Below are 26,170 nucleotides of genomic sequence, written 5' to 3'. Positions count from 1 at the left end.
CTCTAGGTCATTACCTAAGAGACAGTCTACAGGTAAGCTAGGTGATACCACCACCTGCTTAGGGCCAGTAACTCCACCCCAACTAAACTGAATTATAGCTAAGGGAAGAAACTTAGTGGAGTTATGGACATCAATAATTTTATACTGTTGTCCAATGATGTGTTGTTCAGGAGCCACTAGGTTTTCAGTCACCAAAGTGATACTGGCACCTGTGTCCCTGTAGGCCAAGGCCTCAACACCATTTATTGAAACTGTCTGCCTGTACATATCCATTGTAAGGGGACAAGCAGCCAGTGTGGCAAGGCCAATGCCACTAGGTGTGACAGAAACTGTCTTGGGACTGACTACCCCAGTTTCTATGATGGACCCATAAGTGAACCCAACTACACCCTTAACTTGACTGTTGCCAGCAGTCCCACCACTAGTACCACTACTGCTAGGGGCACTAGAGCTTGATGTATTAGTCGTGGTAGGCTCAGGGGGTTTACCTGGACAGGACTTATCCCCTGGCCTATGGCCTCTGTTTTTACACACAAAGCACCAAGGCTTTTTAATGTGTGCAGGTTGGGAAGAAGAGGAAGAATTTGTTTTATCCCCACCCCCTGAAGAGTGTTTAAGATTTGAAGTGGGATCTTTGGTCTTACCCTTATCCCCATGCTTATCTTGAGATTTTCACCATCTTTCTTCTTATTGCCATCTTTGTCACCCCCTGTATGAACTTTTCTGTTCACCCTTGTTCTGACCCATTTGTCTGCCTTCTTTCCCAATTCTTGGGGAGAGGTCAGATCAGAGTCTACCAGGTACTGGTGCAACAAATCAGACACACAATTATTAAGTATATGCTCTCTCAGGATTGTGTTATACAGGCTTTCATAATCAGTAACTTTACTGCCATGTAACCACCCCTCCAAGGCCTTCACTGAATGGTCAATGAAATCAACCCAGTCTTGTGAAGACTCCTTTTTGGTCTCTCTGAACTTTATCCTGTACTGTTCAGTGGTTAAGCCATAACCATCCAGGAGTGCATTCTTAAGAACTTGGAAATTATTAGCATCATTTTCTTTCACAGTAAGGAGCCTATCCCTACCTTTTCCACTAAATGATATCCATAGGATAGCAGCCCACTGCCTTTGAGGGACATCCTGTACAACACAGGCCCTCTCAAGTGCAGCAAACCACTTGTTAATGTCATCCCCTTCCTTATAAGGGGGAACTATCTTGTGCAGATTCCTGGAATCATTCTCTTTTGCAGGATGACTATGGGGAATACTGCTGCTGCCACCATGGGTTTCTAAACCCAGTTTCTGTCTCTCCTTCTCTACTTCTAAAGTCTGTCTATCCAAATCCAGCTGTTGCTTCTTGAGCTTCAGTCTGGTTTGTTCCACTCTCAATCTATTGAGCTCCCTTTCTAACAATCTGTCATCAGGGTGGGTGGGAGGGACATGCCTTGAAACAGAAGTATGGTGAGAATGGACAGAAGGAGACCTGTCCCTTACAGAAGCCACCCTAACAGCTTGGCTAACAGAAACATCACTACCAGTATGGTGAGAATAGATGCTTTTGCTATGATGTGAGACAACACTATTTATATGGTGTGGCTCATCATCATTACCAACTATGCTAGACTGTCTAGTAATGGGCAGGCTAGGAAGTTTCTTTCCTGAATCTTTTCCTGGGGGAGTCCCTGGATCAGAGTGAGAACTATTAGGTACTTTTTCAACAGATGAGTGTAGGAAAGTACCATCTTGCCTGGCATGTTACCCCCATTTTTCACTGTATATATGTTGTTTTAGTTATATGTGTCACTGGGACCCTGGTAACCCAGGGCCCCAGTGCTCATAAGTGTGCCTGAATGTGTTACCTGTGTAGTGACTAACTGTCTCACTGAGGCTCTGCTAATCAGAACCTCAGTGGTTATGCTCTCTCATTTCTTTCCAAATTGTCACTGACAGGCTAGTGACCATTTTTACCAATTTACATTGGCTTACTGGAACACCCTTATAATTCCCTAGTATATGGTACTGAAGTACCCAGGGTATTGGGGTTCCAGGAGATCCCTATGGGCTGCAGCATTTCTTTTGCCACCCATAGGGAGCTCTGACAATTCTTACACAGGCCTGCCACTGCAGCCTGAGTGAAATAACGTCCACGTTATTTCACAGCCATTTTACACTGCACTTAAGTAACTTATAAGTCACCTATATGTCTAACCTTTACCTGGTAAAGGTTAGGTGCAAAGTTACTTAGTGTGAGGGCACCCTGGCACTAGCCAAGGTGCCCCCACATTGTTCAGAGCCAATTCACTGAACTTTGTGAGTGCGGGGACACCATTACACGCGTGCACTACATATAGGTCACTACCTATATGTAGCTTCACCATGGTAACTCCGAATATGGCCATGTAACATGTCTATGATCATGGAATTGCCCCCTCTATGCCATCCTGGCATTGTTGGTACAATTCCATGATCCCAGTGGTCTGTAGCACAGACCCTGGTACTGCCAGACTGCCCTTCCCGGGGTTTCTCTGCAGCTGCTGCTGCTGCCAACCCCTCAGACAGGCAGCTGCCCTCCTGGGGTCCAGCCAGGCCTGGCCCAGGATGGCAGAACAAAGAACTTCCTCTGAGAGAGGGTGTGACACCCTCTCCCTTTGGAAAATGGTGTGAAGGCAGGGGAGGAGTAGCCTCCCCCAGCCTCTGGAAATGCTTTGTTGGGCACAGATGTGCCCAATTCTGCATAAGCCAGTCTACACCGGTTCAGGGACCCCTTAGCCCCTGCTCTGGCGCGAAACTGGACAAAGGAAAGGGGAGTGACCACTCCCCTGACCTGCACCTCCCCTGGGAGGTGTCCAGAGCTCCTCCAGTGTGCTCCAGACCTCTGCCATCTTGGAAACAGAGGTGCTGCTGGCACACTGGACTGCTCTGAGTGGCCAGTGCCACCAGGTGACGTCAGAGACTCCTTGTGATAGGCTCCTTCAGGTGTTAGTAGCCTTTCCTCTCTCCTAGGTAGCCAAACCCTCTTTTCTGGCTATTTAGGGTCTCTGTCTCTGGGGAAACTTTAGATAACGAATGCATGAGCTCAGCCGAGTTCCTCTGCATCTCCCTCTTCACCTTCTGATAAGGAATCGACCGCTGACCGCGCTGGAAGCCTGCAAACCTGCAACATAGTAGCAAAGACGACTACTGCAACTCTGTAACGCTGATCCTGCCGCCTTCTCGACTGTTTTCCTGCTTGTGCATGCTGTGGGGGTAGTCTGCCTCCTCTCTGCACCAGAAGCTCCGAAGAAATCTCCCGTGGGTCGACGGAATCTTCCCCCTGCAACCGCAGGCACCAAAAAGCTGCATTACCGGTCCCTTGGGTCTCCTCTCAGCACGACGAGCGAGGTCCCTCGAATCCAGCGACACCGTCCAAGTGACCCCCACAGTCCAGTGACTCTTCAGCCCAAGTTTGGTGGAGGTAAGTCCTTGCCTCACCTCGCTGGGCTGCATTGCTGGGAACCGCGACTTTGCAAGCTACTCCGGCCCCTGTGCACTTCCGGCGGAAATCCTTCGTGCACAGCCAAGCCTGGGTCCACGGCACTCTAACCTGCATTGCACGACTTTCTAAGTTGGTCTCCGGCGACGTGGGACTCCTTTGTGCAACTTCGGTGAGCACCGTTTCACGCATCCTCGTAGTGCCTGTTTCTGGCACTTTTCCGGGTGCTACCTGCTTCAGTGAGGGCTCTTTATCTTGCTCGACGTCCCCTCTCTCTGCAGGTCCAATTTGCGACCTTCTGGTCCCTCCTGGGCCCCAGCAGCGTCCAAAAACGCCAAACGCACGATTTGCGTGTAGCAAGGCTTGTTGGCGACCTTCCGGCTGGAAAACACTTCTGCACGACTCTCCAAGGCGTGCGGGATCCATCCTCCAAAGGGGAAGTCTCTAGCCCTTGTCGTTCCTGCAGTATTCACAGTTCTTCAGCCTAGTAAGAGCTTCTTTGCACCAACCGCTGGCATTTCTTGGGCATCTGCCCATCTCCGAGCTGCTTGTGACTTTTGGACTTGGTCCCCTTGTTCCACAGGTACCCTCAGTCAGGAATCCATCGTTGTTGCATTGCTGATTTGTGTTTTCCTTGCATTTTCCCTCTAACACGACTATTTTGTCCTTAGGGGAACTTTGGTGCACTTTGCACTCACTTTTCAGGGTCTTGGGGAGGGTTATTTTGCTAACTCTCACTATTTTCTAATAGTCCCAGCGACCCTCTACAAGGTCACATAGGTTTGGGGTCCATTCGTGGTTCGCATTCCACTTCTGGAGTATATGGTTTGTGTTGCCCCTATCCCTATGTTTCCCCATTGCATCCTATTGTAACTATACATTGTTTGCACTGTTTTCTAAGACTATACTGCATATTTTTGCTATTGTGTATATATATCTTGTGTATATTTCCTATCCTCTCACTGAGGGTACACTCTAAGATACTTTGGCATATTGTCATAAAAATAAAGTACCTTTATTTTTAGTATAACTGTGTATTGTGTTTTCTTATGATATTGTGCATATGACACTAAGTGGTACTGTAGTAGCTTCACACGTCTCCTAGTTCAGCCTGAGCTGCTTTGCTAAGCTACCATTATCTATCAGCCTAAGCTGCTAGACACCCTATACACTAATAAGGGATAACTGGGCCTGGTGCAAGGTGCAAGTACCCCTTGGTACTCACTACAAGCCAGTCCAGCCTCCTACATTGGTTGTGCAGCGGTGGGATAAGTGCTTTGAGACTACTTACCACTCTTGTCATTGTACTTTTCATAAGAGAAAAATATACAAAACAAGGTCAGTGTATATACACATAGCCAAAAAGTTTTGCATTTCCTCTTTTCACTCTTTTCTAAGTGCTGAAAAGTACTTCTAAACTTTCAAAAAGTTCTTAAAAGTTTAAAAAGTTTTTTCTGTCTTTCCAAAAAGTTCTGAAACTTTTTTCTCTTTGTCTATCACTTTAACTCTCTCTAAAAATGTCTGGCACAGGCCAAAAAGTTGAACTGTCCAAACTTGCATATGATCACCTTAGCTGGAAAGGAGCAAGGAGTCTCTGCATAGAGAGAGGTTTGAGTGTAGGGAAGAATCCTTCCTTAGAACTGTTAATTAATATGCTTAGAGTACAGGATAAGGCCATAAGTGCCCAATCTGTAGAAAAAGTAGCTAATGGTTCTCAATCTGATCCAGGGACTCCCCCAGGAAAAGGTTCAGGAAAGAAACTTCTCAGCCTGCCCATTACTAGACAGTCTAGCATAGTTGGTACAGAGGTTGAATCACATCATACTGATGATGTGCTCTCACATTATGCTGGTAGCCAAGCTTTTAGGGTGCCCTTGGTAAGGGACAGGTCTCCTTCTGTTCATTCCCATCACACCTCTGTATCTAGAAATGTCCCTCCCACCCACCCTGATGACAGATTGTTAGAAAGGGAGCTCAATAGATTGAGAGTGGAGCAAACCAGACTGAAGCTCAAGAAGCAACAGCTGGATTTGGATAGACAGTCTTTAGAAATAGAGAGGGAAAGACAGAAAATGGGTTTAGATACCCATGGTGGCAGCAGCAGTATTCCCCATAGTCATCCTGCAAAAGAGCATGATTCCAGGAATCTGCATAAGATAGTTCCCCCTTACAAGGAGGGGGATGACATTAACAAGTGGTTTGCTGCACTTGAGAGGGCCTGTGCTGTACAGGATGTCCCTCAAAAGCAGTGGGCTGCTATCCTATGGCTATCATTTACTGGAAAAGGTAGGGATAGGCTCCTTACTGTAAAAGAAAATGATGCTAACAATTTCCAAGTTCTTAAGAATGCACTCCTGGATGGTTATGGCTTAACCACTGAACAGTACAGGATAAAGTTCAGAGATACCAAAAAGGAGTCTTCACAAGACTGGGTTGATTTCATTGACCAGGCAGTGAAGGCCTTGGAGGGGTGGTTACATGGCAGTAAAGTTACTGATTATGACAGCCTGTATAACTTGATCCTGAGAGAGCATATTCTTAATAATTGTGTGTCTGATTTGTTGCACCAGTACTTGGTGGACTCTGATCTGACCTCTCCCCAAGAATTGGGAAAGAAGGCAGACAAATGGGTCAGAACAAGAGTGAACAGAAAAGTTCATACAGGGGGTGACAAAGATGGCAACAAAAAGAAGGATGGTAAGTCTTCTGACAAGGGTGGGGACAAATCTAAAAATGAGTCTTCATCAGGCCCACAAAAACACTCTGGTGGGGGTGGTGGGCCCAAATCCTCCTTTAATCAGAACAAGGAAAAGAAACCATGGTGCTATTTATGTAAGATAAAAGGCCATTGGACAACAGATCCCAGTTGTCCAAAGAAAGGCACCACAGCTCCTACCACTACAACCCCTACTGCTACACCTAGTGTCCCTACTAATAGCAGTGGTGGTGGGAGCAAACCTACTAATAGCCAATCCAAGGGAGTAGCTGGGCTCACTTTTGGTAATTTAGTTGGGGTTGGTCTGATTAGGGAGACCACAGAGGCTACTTTAGTCTCTGAAGGGGCTATTGACTTAGCCACTTTGGTTGCTTGCCCCCATAACTTGGAGAAGTACAAGCAACTAACCCTAATAAATGGTGTTGAGGTCCAGGCCTACAGGGACACAGGTGCCAGTGTCACAATGGTGATTGAGAAACTGGTGCACCCTGAACAACACATACTTGGACACCAGTACCAAGTAACCGATGCTCACAACATAACACAAAGCCACCCCATGGCTGTTGTAAATCTCAACTGGGGGGGGGTATCTGGTCCAAAGAAAGTTGTGGTAGCTTCAGATTTACCTGTAGACTGTCTATTAGGGAACGATTTGGAGACATCAGCTTGGTCAGATGTGGAGTTGGAGGCCCATGCAGCAATGCTGGGCATCCCAGGGCATATTTTTGCTTTGACAAGGGCTGAGGCCAAAAAGCAAAAAGGACAGGGAAGCTTGGATCCTGGAACAATGGACCAAGTGCTCCCTAAAGCTAGGGCTAGTAGAAGCAAACCACTTCCTACTATCCCTCCCTCTACAGTGGATTCTACTTCTGAGGAAGAAGAATTCCCTCCCTGTGCAGAACCTACACCAGAGGAGCTTGAAGCAGACACTGCTGAGCTTTTGGGTGAAGGGGGGCCTGCCAGAGAGGAGCTGAGTGTGGCACAGCAAACCTGTCCCACATTAGAGGGTCTCAGACAGCAAGCTGTCAAACAGGCTAATGGGGATGTCAGTGACTCACACAGAGTTTACTGGGAGGACAACCTCTTGTACACTGAGCATAGGGATCCTAAACCTGGAGCTGCCAGGAGATTAGTGATTCCTCAGGAGTACAGAAAGTTCCTCCTAACACTGGCACATGACATTCCCTTAGCTGGGCACCTGGGTCAAATGAAAACTTGGGACAGATTGGTACCACTGTTTCATTGGCCTAGGATGTCTGAGGACACAAAAGAATTTTGTAAGTCCTGTGAAACCTGTCAAGCCAGTGGCAAGACAGGTGGCACTCCAAAGGCACCCCTTATCCCACTGCCTGTGGTTGGGGTTCCCTTTGAAAGGGTAGGGGTTGACATAGTTGGCCCCCTTGACCCTCCTACTGCTTCAGGCAATAGGTTTATCTTGGTGGTAGTGGACCATGCCACAAGATATCCTGAAGCTATTCCTTTAAGGACCACTACAGCTCCTGCAGTGGCAAAGGCCCTCCTGGGAATATTTTCCAGGGTGGGCTTCCCAAAGGAAGTAGTATCAGACAGAGGAAGCAATTTCATGTCTGCATACTTAAAGGCCATGTGGAAGGAGTGTGGTGTAACTTACAAGTTCACAACACCCTATCATCCACAAACAAATGGACTGGTGGAGAGATTTAATAAAACTCTCAAAGGCATGATTATGGGACTCCCTGAAAAACTCCGCAGGAGATGGGATATCCTTCTACCATGCCTCCTTTTTGCCTACAGGGAGGTACCCCAGAAAGGAGTGGGCTTCAGCCCCTTTGAACTTCTTTTTGGACACCCTGTTAGGGGTCCACTCACACTTGTAAAAGAGGGTTGGGAACAACCTTTAAAAGCTCCTAAGCAGGATATTGTGGATTATGTACTTGGCCTCAGATCAAGGATGGCTGAGTACATGAAAAAGGCCAGTAAAAACCTTCAGGCCAGCCAAGAGCTCCAGAAGCAATGGCATGATCAGAAGGCTGTTTTGGTTCAGTACCAACCAGGGCAGAAAGTGTGGGTCTTGGAGCCTGTGGCCCCAAGAGCACTCCAAGATAAATGGAGTGGACCCCACACAATTGTTGAAAAGAAGGGTGAAGTCACCTACTTGGTTGACTTAGGCACTGCCAGGAGTCCCCTTAGGGTGCTCCATGTCAACCGCCTGAAACCCTACTATGACAGGGCTGATCTCACCCTGCTCATGGCAACAGATGAGGGACAGGAAGAAGACAGTGATCCTCTACCTGATCTCTTCTCTTCCACAGAACAAGATGCTCTTGTGGAAGGTGTAGTTTTGGCTGATTGTCTTACTGCTGAGCAGAAAGATAATTGCATAAATCTCCTAGGACAATTTTCAGAACTCTTCTCCATTGTGCCAGGCACCACTTCTTGGTGTGAGCACACTATAGATACTGGAGACAGTTTACCTGTCAAAAGTAAGATCTATAGGCAGCCTGACCATGTCAGGGACTGCATAAAGCAAGAAGTTCAGAAGATGTTGGAACTAGGAGTGGTTGAGCACTCTGACAGTCCATGGGCTTCTCCTGTGGTACTGGTACCAAAACCCAATTCTAAAGATGGAAAGAAGGAAATGAGGTTTTGTGTAGACTATAGAGGTCTCAACTTGGTAACCAAAACTGATGCTCACCCTATACCCAGGGCAGATGAGCTAATAGATACACTGGCATCTGCCAAGTATCTAAGCACTTTTGATTTGACTGCAGGGTATTGGCAGATCAAAATGTCAGAAGATGCTAAACCTAAGACTGCATTTTCTACCATTGGAGGACATTACCAGTTTACTGTAATGCCTTTTGGTCTGAAAAATGCACCTGCCACTTTTCAGAGGTTGGTGAACACAGTCCTGCAAGGGCTGGAAGCTTTCAGTGCAGCATACTTGGATGATATAGCTGTCTTTAGCTCCAACTGGGATGATCACCTGGTCCACCTTTGGAAAGTTTTGGAGGCCCTGCAAAAGGCAGGCCTCACTATCAAGGCTTCAAAGTGCCAGATAGGGCAGGGTAAGGTGGTTTATCTGGGACACCTTGTTGGTGGGGAACAGATTGCACAACTTCAGGGGAAAATCCAAACTATTATTGATTGGGTTCCCCCTACCACTCAGACTCAGGTGAGAGCCTTCCTAGGCCTCACTGGGTATTACAGGAGGTTCATTAAGAACTATGGCTCCATTGCAGCCCCTCTTAATGACCTCACATCCAAGAAAATGCCTAAAAAGGTATTATGGACAGCAAACTGTCAGAAAGCTTTTGAGGAGCTGAAGCAGGCCATGTGCTCTGCACCTGTCCTGAAAAGCCCTTGTTACTCTAAAAAATTCTATGTCCAAACTGATGCATCTGAATTAGGAGTAGGGGCAGTCCTATCACAACTTAATTCTGAGGGCCAGGATCAACCTGTTGCTTTTATTAGTAGAAGGTTGACCCCTAGAGAAAAGCGTTGGTCTGCCATTGAGAGGGAGGCCTTTGCTGTGGTCTGGGCTCTGAAGAAGTTGAGGCCATACCTGTTTGGCACTCACTTCATTGTTCAGACAGACCACAAACCTCTACTTTGGCTAAAACAAATGAAAGGTGAAAATCCTAAATTGTTGAGGTGGTCCATATCCCTACAGGGAATGGACTATACAGTGGAACATAGACCTGGGAGTAGCCACTCCAATGCAGATGGACTCTCCAGATATTTCCACTTAGACAATGAAGACTCATCAGGTAATAGCTAGTCTTATTGTCCTTCGTTTGGGGGGGGGGTTGTGTAGGAAAGTACCATCTTGCCTGGCATGTTACCCCCATTTTTCACTGTATATATGTTGTTTTAGTTATATGTGTCACTGGGACCCTGGTAACCCAGGGCCCCAGTGCTCATAAGTGTACCTGAATGTGTTACCTGTGTAGTGACTAACTGTCTCACTGAGGCTCTGCTAATCAGAACCTCAGTGGTTATGCTCTCTCATTTCTTTCCAAATTGTCACTGACAGGCTAGTGACCATTTTTACCAATTTACATTGGCTTACTGGAACACCCTTATAATTCCCTAGTATATGGTACTGAAGTACCCAGGGTATTGGGGTTCCAGGAGATCCCTATGGGCTGCAGCATTTCTTTTGCCACCCATAGGGAGCTCTGACAATTCTTACACAGGCCTGCCACTGCAGCCTGAGTGAAATAACGTCCACGTTATTTCACAGCCATTTTACACTGCACTTAAGTAACTTATAAGTCACCTATATGTCTAACCTTTACCTGGTAAAGGTTAGGTGCAAAGTTACTTAGTGTGAGGGCACCCTGGCACTAGCCAAGGTGCCCCCACATTGTTCAGAGCCAATTCACTGAACTTTGTGAGTGCGGGGACACCATTACACGCGTGCACTACATATAGGTCACTACCTATATGTAGCTTCACCATGGTAACTCCGAATATGGCCATGTAACATGTCTATGATCATGGAATTGCCCCCTCTATGCCATCCTGGCATTGTTGGTACAATTCCATGATCCCAGTGGTCTGTAGCACAGACCCTGGTACTGCCAGACTGCCCTTCCCGGGGTTTCTCTGCAGCTGCTGCTGCTGCCAACCCCTCAGACAGGCAGCTGCCCTCCTGGGGTCCAGCCAGGCCTGGCCCAGGATGGCAGAACAAAGAACTTCCTCTGAGAGAGGGTGTGACACCCTCTCCCTTTGGAAAATGGTGTGAAGGCAGGGGAGGAGTAGCCTCCCCCAGCCTCTGGAAATGCTTTGTTGGGCACAGATGTGCCCAATTCTGCATAAGCCAGTCTACACCGGTTCAGGGACCCCTTAGCCCCTGCTCTGGCGCGAAACTGGACAAAGGAAAGGGGAGTGACCACTCCCCTGACCTGCACCTCCCCTGGGAGGTGTCCAGAGCTCCTCCAGTGTGCTCCAGACCTCTGCCATCTTGGAAACAGAGGTGCTGCTGGCACACTGGACTGCTCTGAGTGGCCAGTGCCACCAGGTGACGTCAGAGACTCCTTGTGATAGGCTCCTTCAGGTGTTAGTAGCCTTTCCTCTCTCCTAGGTAGCCAAACCCTCTTTTCTGGCTATTTAGGGTCTCTGTCTCTGGGGAAACTTTAGATAACGAATGCATGAGCTCAGCCGAGTTCCTCTGCATCTCCCTCTTCACCTTCTGATAAGGAATCGACCGCTGACCGCGCTGGAAGCCTGCAAACCTGCAACATAGTAGCAAAGACGACTACTGCAACTCTGTAACGCTGATCCTGCCGCCTTCTCGACTGTTTTCCTGCTTGTGCATGCTGTGGGGGTAGTCTGCCTCCTCTCTGCACCAGAAGCTCCGAAGAAATCTCCCGTGGGTCGACGGAATCTTCCCCCTGCAACCGCAGGCACCAAAAAGCTGCATTACCGGTCCCTTGGGTCTCCTCTCAGCACGACGAGCGAGGTCCCTCGAATCCAGCAACACCGTCCAAGTGACCCCCACAGTCCAGTGACTCTTCAGCCCAAGTTTGGTGGAGGTAAGTCCTTGCCTCACCTCGCTGGGCTGCATTGCTGGGAACCGCGACTTTGCAAGCTACTCCGGCCCCTGTGCACTTCCGGCGGAAATCCTTCGTGCACAGCCAAGCCTGGGTCCACGGCACTCTAACCTGCATTGCACGACTTTCTAAGTTGGTCTCCGGCGACGTGGGACTCCTTTGTGCAACTTCGGCGAGCACCGTTTCACGCATCCTCGTAGTGCCTGTTTCTGGCACTTCTCCGGGTGCTACCTGCTTCAGTGAGGGCACTTTGTCTTGCTCGACGTCCCCTCTCTCTGCAGGTCCAATTTGCGACCTTCTGGTCCCTCCTGGGCCCCAGCAGCGTCCAAAAACGCCAAACGCACGATTTGCGTGTAGCAAGGCTTGTTGGCGACCATCCGGCTGGAAAACACTTCTGCACGACTCTCCAAGGCGTGCGGGATCCATCCTCCAAAGGGGAAGTCTCTAGCCCTTGTCGTTCCTGCAGTATTCACAGTTCTTCAGCCTAGTAAGAGCTTCTTTGCACCAACCGCTGGCATTTCTTGGGCATCTGCCCATCTCCGAGCTGCTTGTGACTTTTGGACTTGGTCCCCTTGTTCCACAGGTACCCTCAGTCAGGAATCCATCGTTGTTGCATTGCTGATTTGTGTTTTCCTTGCATTTTCCCTCTAACACGACTATTTTGTCCTTAGGGGAACTTTGGTGCACTTTGCACTCACTTTTCAGGGTCTTGGGGAGGGTTATTTTGCTAACTCTCACTATTTTCTAATAGTCCCAGCGACCCTCTACAAGGTCACATAGGTTTGGGGTCCATTCGTGGTTCGCATTCCACTTCTGGAGTATATGGTTTGTGTTGCCCCTATCCCTATGTTTCCCCATTGCATCCTATTGTAACTATACATTGTTTGCACTGTTTTCTAAGACTATACTGCATATTTTTGCTATTGTGTATATATATCTTGTGTATATTTCCTATCCTCTCACTGAGGGTACACTCTAAGATACTTTGGCATATTGTCATAAAAATAAAGTACCTTTATTTTTAGTATAACTGTGTATTGTGTTTTCTTATGATATTGTGCATATGACACTAAGTGGTACTGTAGTAGCTTCACACGTCTCCTAGTTCAGCCTGAGCTGCTTTGCTAAGCTACCATTATCTATCAGCCTAAGCTGCTAGACACCCTATACACTAATAAGGGATAACTGGGCCTGGTGCAAGGTGCAAGTACCCCTTGGTACTCACTACAAGCCAGTCCAGCCTCCTACAATGAGGCACCTATGGCCTTATCCTGTTCTCTAAGCATGTTAAGTAACAGTTCCAAGGAAGGATTCTTCCCTACACTCAAACCTCTCTTTATACAGAGACTCCTTGCTCTTTTCCAGCTAAGGTTGTCATATGCAAGTTTGGACAGATCAACATTTTGGCCTGTGCCAGACATTTTTAGAGAGAGTTAAAGTGATAGTAAAAGATAAAAAGTTTTCCAGAGCTTTTAGAAAGACAGAGAAAAAAACTTTTTTAACTTTTTAGAACTTTTTAGAAAGTTAGAAGTACTTTTCAGCACTTAGAAAAGAGTGAAAAGAGGAAATGCAAAACTTTTTGGCTATGTGTATATACACTGACCTTGTTTTGTATATTTTTCTCTTATGAAAAGTACAATGACAAGAGTGGTAAGTAGTCTCAAAGCACTTATCCCACCACTGCACAACCAATGTAGGAGGCTGGACTGGCTTGTAGTGAGTACCAAGGGGTACTTGCACCTTGCACCAGGCCCAGTTATCCCTTATTAGTGTATAGGGTGTCTAGCAGCTTAGGCTGATAGATAATGGTAGCTTAGCAGAGCAGCTTAGGCTGAACTAGGAGACGTGTGAAGCTACTACAGTACCACTTAGTGTCATATGCACAATATCATAAGAAAACACAATACACAGTTATACTAAAAATAAAGGTACTTTATTTTTATGACAATATGCCAAAGTATCTTAGAGTGTACCCTCAGTGAGTGGATAGGAAATATACACAAGATATATATACACAATAGCAAAAATATGCAGTATAGTCTTAGAAAACAGTGCAAACAATGTATAGTTACAATAGGATGCAATGGGGAAACATAGGGGTAGGGGCAACACAAACCATATACTCCAAAAGTGGAATGCGAACCACAAATGGACCCCAAACCTATGTGACCTTGTAGAGGGTCGCTGGGACTATTAGAAAATAGTGAGAGTTAGAAAAATAACCCTCCCCAAGACCCTGAAAAGTGAGTGCAAAGTGCACTAAAGTTCCCCTAAGGACAAAGAAGTCGTGTTAGAGGAATAATGCAGGAAAGACACAAACCAGCAATGCAACAACTGTGGATTTCCAATCTAGGGTACCTGTGGAACAAGGGGACCAAGTCCAAAAGTCACAAGCAAATCGGAGATGGGCAGATGCCCAGGAAATGCCAGCTGCGGGTGCAAAGAAGCTTCTACTAGACAGAAGAAGCTGAGGTTTCTGCAGGAACGAAAAGGGCTAGAGACTTCCCCTTTGGTGGACGGATCCCGCTCACTTTATAGAGTCGTGCAGAAGTGTTTTCCCGCTGAAAGGACGCCAACAAGCTTTGCTAGTCGCAAATCGTGCGTTTGGCGTTTTTGGACGCTGCTGGGGCCCAGGAGGGACCAGGCGGTTGCAAATTGGACCTGAAGAGAGAAGGTTCGTCGAGCAAGACAAAGAGCCCTCACTGAAGCAGGTAGCACCCGGAGAAGTGCCAGAAACAGGCACTACGAGGATGCGTTAATTGGTGCTAGCCGAAGTTGCACAAAGGAGTCCCACGTCGCCGGAGACCAACTTAGAAAGTCGTGCAATGCAGGTTAGAGTGCCGTGGACCCAGGCTTGGCTGTGCACAAAGGATTTCCACCGGAAGTGCACAGGGGCCGGAGTAGCTGCAAAGTCACGGTTCCCAGCAATGCAGCGCAGCGAGGTGAGGCAAGGACTTACCTCCACCAAACTTGGACTGAAGAGTCACTGGACTGTGGGGGTCACTTGGACAGAGTCGATGGATTCGAGGGACCTCGCTCGTCGTGCTGAGAGGAGACCCAAGGGACCGGTAATGCAGCTTTTTGGTGCCTGCGGTTGCAGGGGGAAGATTCCGTCGACCCACGGGAGATTTCTTCGGAGCTTCTGGTGCAGAGAGGAGGCAGACTACCCCCACAGCATGCACAAGCAGGAAAACAGTCGAGAAGGCGGCAGGATCAGCGTTACAGAGTTGCAGTAGTCGTCTTTGCTACTATGTTGCAGGTTTGCAGGCTTCCAGCGAGGTCAGCAGTCGATTCCTTATCAGAAGGTGAAGAGAGAGATGCAGAGGAACTCGGCTGAGCTCGTGCATTCGTTATCTGAAGTTTCCCCAGAGACAGAGACCCTAAATAGCCAGAAAAGAGGGTTTGGCTACCTAGGAGAGAGGATAGGCTACTAACACCTGAAGGAGCCTATCAGCAGGAGTCTCTGACGTCACCTGGTGGCACTGGCCACTCAGAGCAGTCCAGTGTGCCAGCAGCACCTCTGTTTCCAAGATGGCAGAGGTCTGGAGCCCACTGGAGGAGCTCTGGACACCTCCCAGGGGAGGTGCAGGTCAGGGGAGTGGTCACTCCCCTTTCCTTTGTCCAGTTTCGCGCCAGAGCAGGGCTAAGGGGTCCCCTGAACCGGTGTAGACTGGCTTATGCAGAATTGGGCACCTCTGTGCCCAACAAAGCATTTCCAGAGGCTGGGGGAGGCTACTCCTCCCCTGCCTTCACCCCATTTTCCAAAGGGAGAGGGTGTCACACCCTCTCTCAGAGGAAGTTCTTTGTTCTGCCATCCTGGGCCAGGCCTGGCTGGACCCCAGGAGGGCAGATGCCTGTCTGAGGGGTTGGCAGCAGCAGCAGCTGCATTGAAACCCCAGGAAGGGCAGTTTGGCAGTACCAGGGTCTGTGCTACAGACCACTGGGATCATGGAATTGTGCCAACAATGCCAGGATGGCATAGAGGGGGCAATTCCATGATCTTAGACATGTTACATGGCCATATTCGGAGTTACCATTGTGAAGCTACATATAGGTAGTGACCTATATGTAGTGCACGCGTGTAATGGTGTCCCCGCACTCACAAAGTTCAGGGAATTGGCTCTGAACAATGTGGGGGCACCTTGGCTAGTGCCAGGGTGCCCTCACACTAAGTAACTTTGCACCTAACCTTTACCAGGTAAAGGTTAGACATATAGGTGACTTATAAGTTACTTAAGTGCAGTGTAAAATGGCTGTGAAATAACGTGGACGTTATTTCACTCAGGCTGCAGTGGCAGGCCTGTGTAAGAATTGTCAGAGCTCCCTATGGGTGGCAAAAGAAATGCTGCAGCCCATATGGATCTCCTGGAACCCCAATACCCTGGGTACCTCAGTACCATATACTAGGGAATTATAAGGGTGTTCCAGTAAGCCAATGTAAATTGGTAAAATTGGTCACTAGCCTGTTAGTGACAATTTTAAATAAATGAGAGAGCATAACCACTGAGGTTCTGGTTAGCAGAGCCTCAGTGAGACAGTTAGGCACCACACAGGGACCACATACATATAGGCCACAAACTTATGAGCACTGGGGTCCTGACTAGCAGGGTCCCAGTGACACATAACAAACATACTGAAAACATAGGGTTTTCACTATGAGCACTGGGCCCTGGCTAGCAGGATCCCAGTGAGACAGTGAAAACACCCTGACATACACTCACAAACAGGCCAAAAGTGGGGGTAACAAGGCTAGAAAGAGGCTACTTTCTCACACATCTAAACCCCCAAAAGACTTGAATTGATGCTCAATTTGCACGGACTGTTGATACAGCAAGTCACAAAGTAAAACCACCATTTAACAAGAGTAATTTGTGCACATGAACGTGGAGACAAGTCCTTCTGCACCAAACTTCAAAATTCTGTCTATGGCGGGAAGAAGCCTTCAGAGTGGAAGCCTTTCTCAAAATCTGAATCAAATCCGCTACATTCACTGAACAACCCTGGGCCAAAAGAGTCAGCATCTCAAGAGCTGAACCCCTAGACTGAGACATCTGCGGGAGTCGGGCTCCAGAAAGGGAACTCTCAATGTGGATGGGTGAATTGGAAATCGCCAGTGTGGGCCCTTCTGGAGCTGTAACAAGAGTGGAATCCACCCAGTTCTGGTGGATCTTATTCAAGACTGTAGGGATTAGGGTAAAGGAAGGAAACACATAAAGAGGACTGCGGGGCCAGGTGATGGAAAGAGTATTTCTTGTCCAAGCTCTTTTTGATGGAGTGAGACATTAAGAAGAAGAGTATTCTGCTCTATTGCAAACATGTCACACCATGGATGCCAGAACATGGGCACAACCTGATGCAACACAGGAGTGACAGACAGAAGTTACCTGGTTATGGGAACCACCGGTTTAGGTAGTCGACAGGCCTATTCTCCCTCCCTGAAAGGTACACTGCTGATAGAGAGAGTGGATTGTTCTAGGCCCAAAGGCCTATTGTAGGAAAGTGCCCTTGTTGCCCCACCTTTTGCCTGATATTGATGCCAACTTGACTGAGAGTGTGCTGGGATCCTGCTAACCAGGCCCCAGCACCAGTGTTCTTTCCCAAAAACTGAAACATTGTTCCAATAATTGTCACACCCCTGGCACACAGTTAATTCCCTTGTAAAAGGTATCCATGGTACCAAGGCCCTGTGGCCTGGGAAGATCCCCAAGGGCTTCAGCATGTGTTATGCCACCCTGGCAACCTCTCACCAAGCACATGCACACTGCCTTTACAGCTTGTGTGTGCTGTTGGGGAGAAAATGTCAAAGTTCACATGGCACCCCTCTCAGGGTGCCATGCCCACAAACTACTGCACGTGGCATAGGTAAGTCACCCCTCTAGCAGGCCTTACAGCCCTAAGGCAGGGTGTACTGTACCACAGGTGAGGGCATAGCTGCATGAGCACTATGCCCCTACAGTGCCTAAGTCCACTCTTAGACATTGTAAGTGCAGGGTAGCCATAAGAGTATATGGTCTGAGAGTTTGTCAAACACGAACTCCACAGTTCCAAAATGGCTACACTAAATACTGGGAAGTTTGGTATCAAACTTCTCAGCACAATAAATCCACACTGATGCCACGGTGTGATTTATTGAGAAATGCACCCAGAGGGCATCTACGAGATGCCCCCTGCATGTTAGCCAAACTGCTAGTGCAGGACTGACCATTCTGTGCCAGCCTGCCACCTTCAGACAAGTTTCTGACCACATGGGCCTTTGTGTCATCCGTGGCCAGAAACAAAGCCTGCACTGGGTGGAAGTGCTTCACACCTCTCCCTGCAGGAACTGTAACACTTGGTGGTGAGCCGCAAAGGCTCAGGCCTCTTGTTACAGTGCCCCCAAGGCACTCCAGCTAGTAGAGATGCCCGCCCCCTCACCCTGGACAAAGCCTCACTTTTGGTGGCAAGTCCAGCGGGAAAATTAGGGAAACAAGGAGCAGTGACCACCTCAGCTGGGATCACCCCTAAGGTGTCCAGAGCTGAGGTGACCCTGTCCTTTCACAATCCTCCAACTTAGTTTGGAGGACAGGGACCAATAGGGTTAGGCCTGTGTCCCCGTCCCCAGAGCGAGTGTACACAAGAAAAGGGTGTAGCCACCCTCAGGGACAGTAGCAATTGGCTACTGACCTCTGTAGCACCCCTAAACCCAGGATTTAAGGGCTCCCCAGAACCTAGCTTGTCAGATTCCTGGCGACCTCACAAGAAGAAAGAAGAAAAGAAGGACCGCTAAGTTGACCCCCACCAGAGAAGACTGAAGACGCAAACTGACTTGGCCCCAGCCCTACGGCCTGTCTCCAGCTTCAAAAGCCCTGTAAAAAGAAGGTGATGCATCCTGCAGGGGCATTGACCTCGGATAAGCCTCCAGAGGACTGCTTGCACGCCAGAGGACCAAGAACTCCAATGGACCGCAGCCCTGTCAGAGAAGAAACTCCATCCAAGAACTCCAGAGCCTCCCCGGATCTGCAAGTCCTGTCCACTCTGTACCCAACACCCATGGCCTGTGTCCAGGTGGCCCATTCAAAGCAAGGGCCCACCCTGGTTTGACCCCTCCTATCCACCATCACAACGCCTGCAGCCTGAATCCGGAGGTCTCCCATGACTGCGACAGAACCACACGAAGATTCCCGACACCAACCAGTACCCCTGCACCCTCAGCCCCCTGGCCTAGGAGAATCTTACCTTCAGTGCAGCAACGTCCAGCAGGCAGCCCCCCTCCTTGTCCAGTTTTTCGTTTCCCGGAACCAACATCCTGGACTTTACCTGCAGCATCTTTGTGGCCTTCGGCGTCCACCTAAAGGAAAGCATTGGGAGCCAGACACTGTGTTTGCACCCTGCACCCAGCCGCTGCCACTGAGGGTGTATGTTTGGTGCTGACCTGTGCCCCTTCTCCCCCCCGGTGTTCCTCTAAACCTCCTAGGTCTGCCCTCCGAAGATGCGGGTACTTACCTGCAAGCAGGCCTGATTCAGAGTGCCCCAAGTCTCCATAGGAGTCCATGTTAAACCAACCACAAATATGGCCTCTGCACCCAGCCGGCCCCATGTTGCTGATGGTGGGTGTTTGGGGTTAACTTGAACTCCAACCTGTGGACATCCTAACCCCCGGAGACTGGAACTGTACGTCTTGTACTTACCTCGAAACTGTTCTAACTTGTTTTCCCCCCTAGAACTATTTCTGAAAATTGCAGTCAACTTTTAAAACAGATTATTGCTATTTATTCAAAAACCGTATAAACTGCCAAATTGAAACAAAGTGGTATTGATAGATATGTTGGATACTTACTTGCAAAGGTACTTACCTGCAACTGAATCTTGTGGTTCTAGAAATAAAGTAACAAAATATATTTTTGCTATATAAAAATAATAGGCGTGGAGTTAGTCATTGAGGGTGTGCTTCATTTATTGCTTGTGCTTGTACAACAAATGCTTTGCACTACCCTCCGACCACACTACCACAAAAGAGAGCATTAGTATTATCTACTTTAGCCTCTGTTAAGCCGCTGGTAAACCCCTGGACTGCAAGTGTAAGCACCAGGACTAGGAGGCCAAACACGCTCGGAAAAGGGGATTTCTGATGCGCAGCGCTAAATCACCTGGGCCCATATTTATACTTTTTTAGGCCGAATTTGGTCGTTTTTTTACGCAAAATCGGCGCAAAGTTAATTGTAAGTTTGCACTATTTCTGCGTAAAAAAACGACACAAATGTGGCGCTAAAAAGTATAAATATGGGCCATGGTGTTTATAATACCTGCTTTGTTCCACCTAGAAAGGGCAAAAACCAAAGGCGAAGCGCTACCTACCACATCACATGACAGCAGCTGAGCGTTTTATCTGTGCTCCAAGCCCAGCCCTGGGAGTGGTGCTCGGACTCGCTTCTCGGAGCTATGCCTCGCTGCCAAAATATACTTTTTTTGGTAAAACTAATTATGAAGCCGCAATTCACAAACCAAGGTCTTTAAGAAAGCCTTTCGCTCATACTCGTTTGGGACGTCTGTTCTGTGGCCTCTGGGTGTCTCTGTTAAGCAGGGATAGCGCCTTGAAGCACCTGTCGAAATAGACATTGTTTGAAAAAAACCCACAAGAAATGCGTTTGAACGCTGTAAAGCATAAACACTGAATGCCATGAACAGGAGGCAACCAGTTGCTGCTTTCTGAAATGTTGCAGGAAGATCTCTGGCGCCTAATTTACATTAAGAAGACTGTCCTAGAATGTGTGCTCGGGACATTCCGGGCTAAGAATTTGAATAGTGTTTTTTCAGACATGTTGGTGTTTACCCGGTTGGTGTCTGCCTGGGACTTGTAGCAGCTGCGAGTCTATGGGCTTCATATGACTTAATACACAAACCCGCTCTGACAGCAGACTGACAGGGCTTTGTTATGTCTGCTGCGTCACTTCCGTTACCGGATGTGATGTGGTTCTCATGGTGTGGTCACAGCAGCAGAATCAAGACATGTATGCTGTTGTCTGCACTCACCAATGCTTGTTGACTTTGTGAGCCCGCAGACCTGGTTAGAGTTGAGCAGTGCTTAATTTGTAAATAAAAACGTGCCAGTGCCCAAAGCCCTCCTCTTAAACACGCGGCTGCTGCACCTAAATGTGGGAACATGGAATACTGAGGAGGCTTAATCCAGAAACCATCTCGGGCCTCTTTAATCCATTTACAGCCACTCCCTGCCCCTTCAGCTCACTCAGCAGCTTTCTACTTTCTCCCTTTGTGACGCCTTTTCGTTTTTCTCTTTCTCCGTCTTTCCTATATGTGTCTATTGCTCGCAGCAAAGGCTTGAGGCAGAAGAATAAGCGCCGGGCCTCAAAAATAAGGAAACAACAAGCACAAATTAGGCACTGCAGTTGAGTAATCGTCAATGTTTCAGGCCAGTGGAACTGCAGCGAGTCTGACCTGGTCTTTTGAGAAGCCACTCCCACAAGAGCTTGGTTTTGCCTTCCGTTCCCAGGTGACTCGCTTACCTGCAGAAACTCAACACCCTCTGGGCCCGATTTATGAGGCCCGGCGCCATGTTTACCAGGGGACGCTAAGCCACTTTTTGTGGCTTCACACTACTTTCTAAGTATGTGCCCCTTCGACACAGTTTTCTGCGCCAGAGGAACGTGCAGTGGGTGTTGCTGTGAGCGTTTCACCACAACACCCAGAATTACAGGCAGTCAAGACTCTGTGGCATCGCCAAAATCTAACGCCACCCGGGGGTGGTGATAGCATGGCACAACGAGATGACATACTTTTATTCCTCCTTGTTTTTGCTTTTTCCATGTATGCTGCAGTCTGCAGCTCAAATAGAAAGAGTAAAAGTCCTTTCATGATTGTTTATATGCAGGAAGGTGACCGTTCCTGCTCATAAACACTCATTCAGAAATTACGCTTTGGTGCTTCTATGTGCACTGCATTCTGCAGCACACATGGAAGTGCCAAATCGCCACTGTAGATTGTGAATGTGCATGAAGGGACTGTAGGAGGCTGGACTGGCTTGTAGTGAGTACCAAGGGGTACTTGCACCTTGCACCAGGCCCAGTTATCCCTTATTAGTGTATAGGGTGTCTAGCAGCATAGGCTGATAGATAATGGTAGCTTAGCAGAGCAGCTTAGGCTGAACTAGGAGACGTGTGAAGCTACTACAGTACCACAAGTGTCACTTGCACAATATCATAAGAAAACACAATACACAGTTATACTAAAAATAAAGGTACTTTATTTTTATGACAATATGCCAAAGTATCTTAGAGTGTACCCTCAGTAAGAGGATAGTAAATATACACAAGTTATATGTACACAATACCAAAAATATGCAGTATAGTCTTAGAAAACAGTGCAAACAATGCATAGTTACAATAGGATGCAATGGGGACACATAGGGATAGGGGCAACACAAACCATATACTCCAAAAGTGGAATGTGAATCACGAATGGACCCCACACCTATGTGACCTTGTAGAGGGTCGCTGGGACTATTAGAAAATAGTGAGAGTTAGAAAAATAGCCCTCCCCAAGACCCTGAAAAGTGAGTGCAAAGTGCACTAAAGTTCCCCAAAAGACAAGGAAGTCGTGATAGAGGAATAATGCAGGAAAGACACCAACCAACAATGCAACAACTGTGGATTTCCAATCTAGGGTACCTGTGGAACAAGGGGACCAAGTCCAAAAGTCACAAGCAAGTCGGAGATGGGCAGATGCCCAGGAAATGCCAGCTGTGGGTGCAAAGAAGCTTCTACTGGACAGAAGAAGCTGAGGTTTCTGCAGGATCGAAAAGGGATAGAGACTTCCCCTTTGGTGGACGGATCCCACTCGCCGTGCAGAGTTGTGCAGAAGTGTTTTCCCGCCAAAAAAACGCTAACAAGCCTTGCTAGCTGCAAATCATGCGGTTAGCGTTTTTGGATGCTGCTGTGGCCCAGGAGGGACCAGGAGGTCGCAAATTAGACCAAAAGAGAGAAGGGACGTCGAGCAAGACAAGGAGCCCTCTCAGCAGCAGGTAGCACCCGGAGAAGTGCCAGAAACAGGCACTACGAGGATGCGCAAAACGGTGCTTGCCGAAGTAGCACAAAGGAGTCCCACGTCGCCGGAGACCAACTTAGAAAGTTGTGCAATGCAGGTTAGAGTGCTGAGGACCCAGGTTTGGCTGTGCACAAAGGATTTCTGCCGGAAGTGCACAGGGGCCGGAGTAGCTGCAAAAGTTGCGGTTCCCAGCAATGCAGTCTAGCGAGGTGAGGCAAGGACTTACCTCCACCAAACTTGGACTGAAGAGTCACTGGACTGTGGGGGTCACTTGGACAGAGTTGCTGGATTCGAGGGACCTCGCTCGTCGTGCTGAGAGGAGACCCAAGGGACCGGTAATGCAGCTTTTTGGTGCCTGCGGTTGCAGGGGGAAGATTCCGTCGACCCACGGGAGATTTCTTCGGAGCTTCTGGTGCAGAGAGGAGGCAGACTACCCCCACAGCATGCACAAGCAGGAAAACAGTCGAGAAGGCGGCAGGATCAACGTTACAGAGTTGCAGTAGTCGTCTTAGCTACTTTGTTGCAGTTTTGCAGGCTTCCAGCGCGGTCAGCAGTCGATTCCTTATCAGAAGGTGAAGAGAGAGATGCAGAGGAACTCTGATGAGCTCTTGCATTCGTTATCTAAAGTTTCCCCAGAGACAGAGACCCTAAATAGCCAGAAAAGAGGGGTTGGCTACTTAGGAGAGAGGATAGGCTACTAACACCTGAAGGAGCCTATCAGAAGGAGTCTCTGACGTCACCTGGTGGCACTGGCCACTCAGAGCAGTCCAGTGTGCTGGCAGCACCTCTGTTTCCAAGATGGCAGAGGTCTGGAGCACACTGGAGGAGCTCTGGACACCTCCCAGGGGACGTGCAGGTCAGGGGAGTGGTCACTCCCCTTTCCTTTGTCCAGTTTCGCGCCAGAGCAGGGGCTAAGGCGTCCCTGAACCGGTGTAGACTGGCTTATGCAGAATTGGGCACATCTGTGCCCAAGAAAGCATTTCCAGAGGCTGGGGGAGGCTACTCCTCCCCTGCCTTCACACCATTTTCCAAAGGGAGAGGGTGTAACACCCTCTCTCAGAGGAAGTCCTTTGTTCTGCCATCCTGGGACAAGCCTGGCTTGACCCCAGGGGGGCAGAAACCTGTCTGAGGGGTTGGCAGCAGCAGCAGCAGTGAAACCCCAGGAAAGGCAGTTTGGCAGTACCAGGGTCTGTGCTACAGACCACTGGGATAATGGAATTGTGCCAACAATGCCAGGATGGCATAGAGGGGGTAATTCCATGATCTTAGACATGTTACATGGCCATATTCGGAGTTACCATTGTGAAGCTACATATAGGTAGTGACCTATATGTAGTGCACGTGTGTAATGGTGTCCCCGCACTCACAAAGTTCAGGGAATTGGCCCTGAACAATGTGGGGGCACCTTGGCTAGTGCCAGGGTGCCCTCACACTAAGTAACTTTGCACCTAACCTTTACCAGGTAAAGGTTAGACATATAGGTGACTTATAAGTTCCTTAAGTGCAGTGTAAAATGGCTGTGAAATAACGTGGACGTTATTTCACTCAGGCTGCAGTGGCAGGCCTGTGTAATAATTGTCAGAGCTCCCTATGGGTGGCAAAAGAAATGCTGCAGCCCATAGGGATCTCCTGGAACCCCAATACCCTGGGTACCTCAGTACCATATACTAGGGAATTATAAGAGTGTTCCAGTAAGCCAATGTAAATTGGTAAGATTGGTCACTAGCCTGTTAGTGACAATTGGAAAGAAATGAGAGAGCATAACCACTGAGGTTCTGATTAGCAGAGCCTCAGTGAGACAGTTCGTCACTACACAGGTAACACATTCAGGCACACTTATGAGCACTGGGGCCCTGGAGAACAGGGTCCCAGTGACACATACAACTAAAACAACATATATACAGTGAAAAATGGGGGTAACATGCCAGGCAAGATGGTACTTTCCTACACAACCCCCCCCAAAAACGAAGGACAATAAGACTAGCCATGACCTGATGAGTCTTCATTGTCTAAGTGGAAATATCTGGAGAGTTCATCTGCATTGGAGTGGCTACTCCCAGGTCTATGTTCCACTGTATAGTCCATTCCCTGTAGGGATATGGACCACCTCAACAATTTAGGATTTTCACCTTTCATTTGTTTTAGCCAAAGTAGAGGTTTGTGGTATGTCTGAACAATGAAGTGAGTGCCAAACAGGTATGGCCTCAACTTCTTCAGAGCCCACACCACAGCAAAGGCCTCCCTCTCTATGGCAGACCAATGCTTTTCTCTAGGGGTCAACCTCCTACTAATAAAAGCAACAGGTTGATCCTGGCCCTCAGAATTAAGTTGTGATAGGACTGCCCCTACTCCTAATTCAGATGCATCAGTCTGGACATAACATTTTTAGAGTAACAAGGGCTTTGTAGGACAGGTGCAGAGCACATGGACTGCTTCAGCTCCTCAAAAGCTCTCTGACAGTTTGCTGTCCATAATACCTTTTTAGGCATCTTCTTGGAAGTGAGGTCATTAAGAGGGGCTGCAATGGAGCCATAGTTCTTAATGAACCTCCTGTAATACCCAGTGAGGCCTAGGAAGGCTCTCACCTGAGTCTGTGTAGTAGGGGGAACCCAATCAATAATTGTTTGGATTTTCCCCTGAAGTGGTGCAATCTGTTCCCCACCAACAAGGTGTCCCAGATAAACCACCTTACCTTGCCCTATCTGGCACTTTGAAGCCTTGATAGTGAGGCCTGCCTTTTGCAGGGCCTCCAAAACTTTCCATAGGTGGACCAGGTGATCATCCCAGCTGGAGCTAAAGACAGCTATATCGTCCAAATATGCTGCACTGAAAGCTTCCAGCCCTTGCAGGACTGTGTTCACCAACCTCTGAAAAGTGGTAGGTGCATTTTTCAAACCAAAAGGCATTACAGTGAACTGGTAATGTCCTCCAATGGTTGAAAATGCAGTTTTAGGTTTAGCATCTTCTGACAATTTGATCTGCCAATACCCTGCAGTCAAGTCAAAAGTGCTTAGATACTTGGCAGATGCCAGTGTATCTATGAGCTCATCTGCCCTGGGTATAGGGTGAGCATCAGTTTTGGTTACCAAGTTGAGACCTCTGTAGTCTACACAAAACCGCATTTCCTTCTTTCCATCTTTGGAATGGGGTTTTGGTACAAGTACCACAGGAGAAGCCCATGGACTTTCAGAGTGCTCAACCACTCCTAGTTCTAACATTTTCTGGATCGCTTGCTTTATGCAGTCCCTGACATGGTCAGGCTGCCTATAGATCTTACTTTTGACAGGCAAGCTGTTTCCAGTATCTATAGTGTGCTCACACCAAGAAGTGGTACCTGGCACAGTAGAGAAGAGTTCAGAGAATTGATCTAGGAGATTTATGCAATGGTCTTTCTGCTCAGCAGTAA

The sequence above is a fragment of the Pleurodeles waltl genome, chromosome 2_2 (assembly GCF_031143425.1).
Source record: "Pleurodeles waltl isolate 20211129_DDA chromosome 2_2, aPleWal1.hap1.20221129, whole genome shotgun sequence".
In the NCBI taxonomy this organism is placed as follows: Eukaryota; Metazoa; Chordata; class Amphibia; order Caudata; family Salamandridae; genus Pleurodeles; species Pleurodeles waltl.
This window is presented reverse-complemented; position numbering follows the sequence as displayed.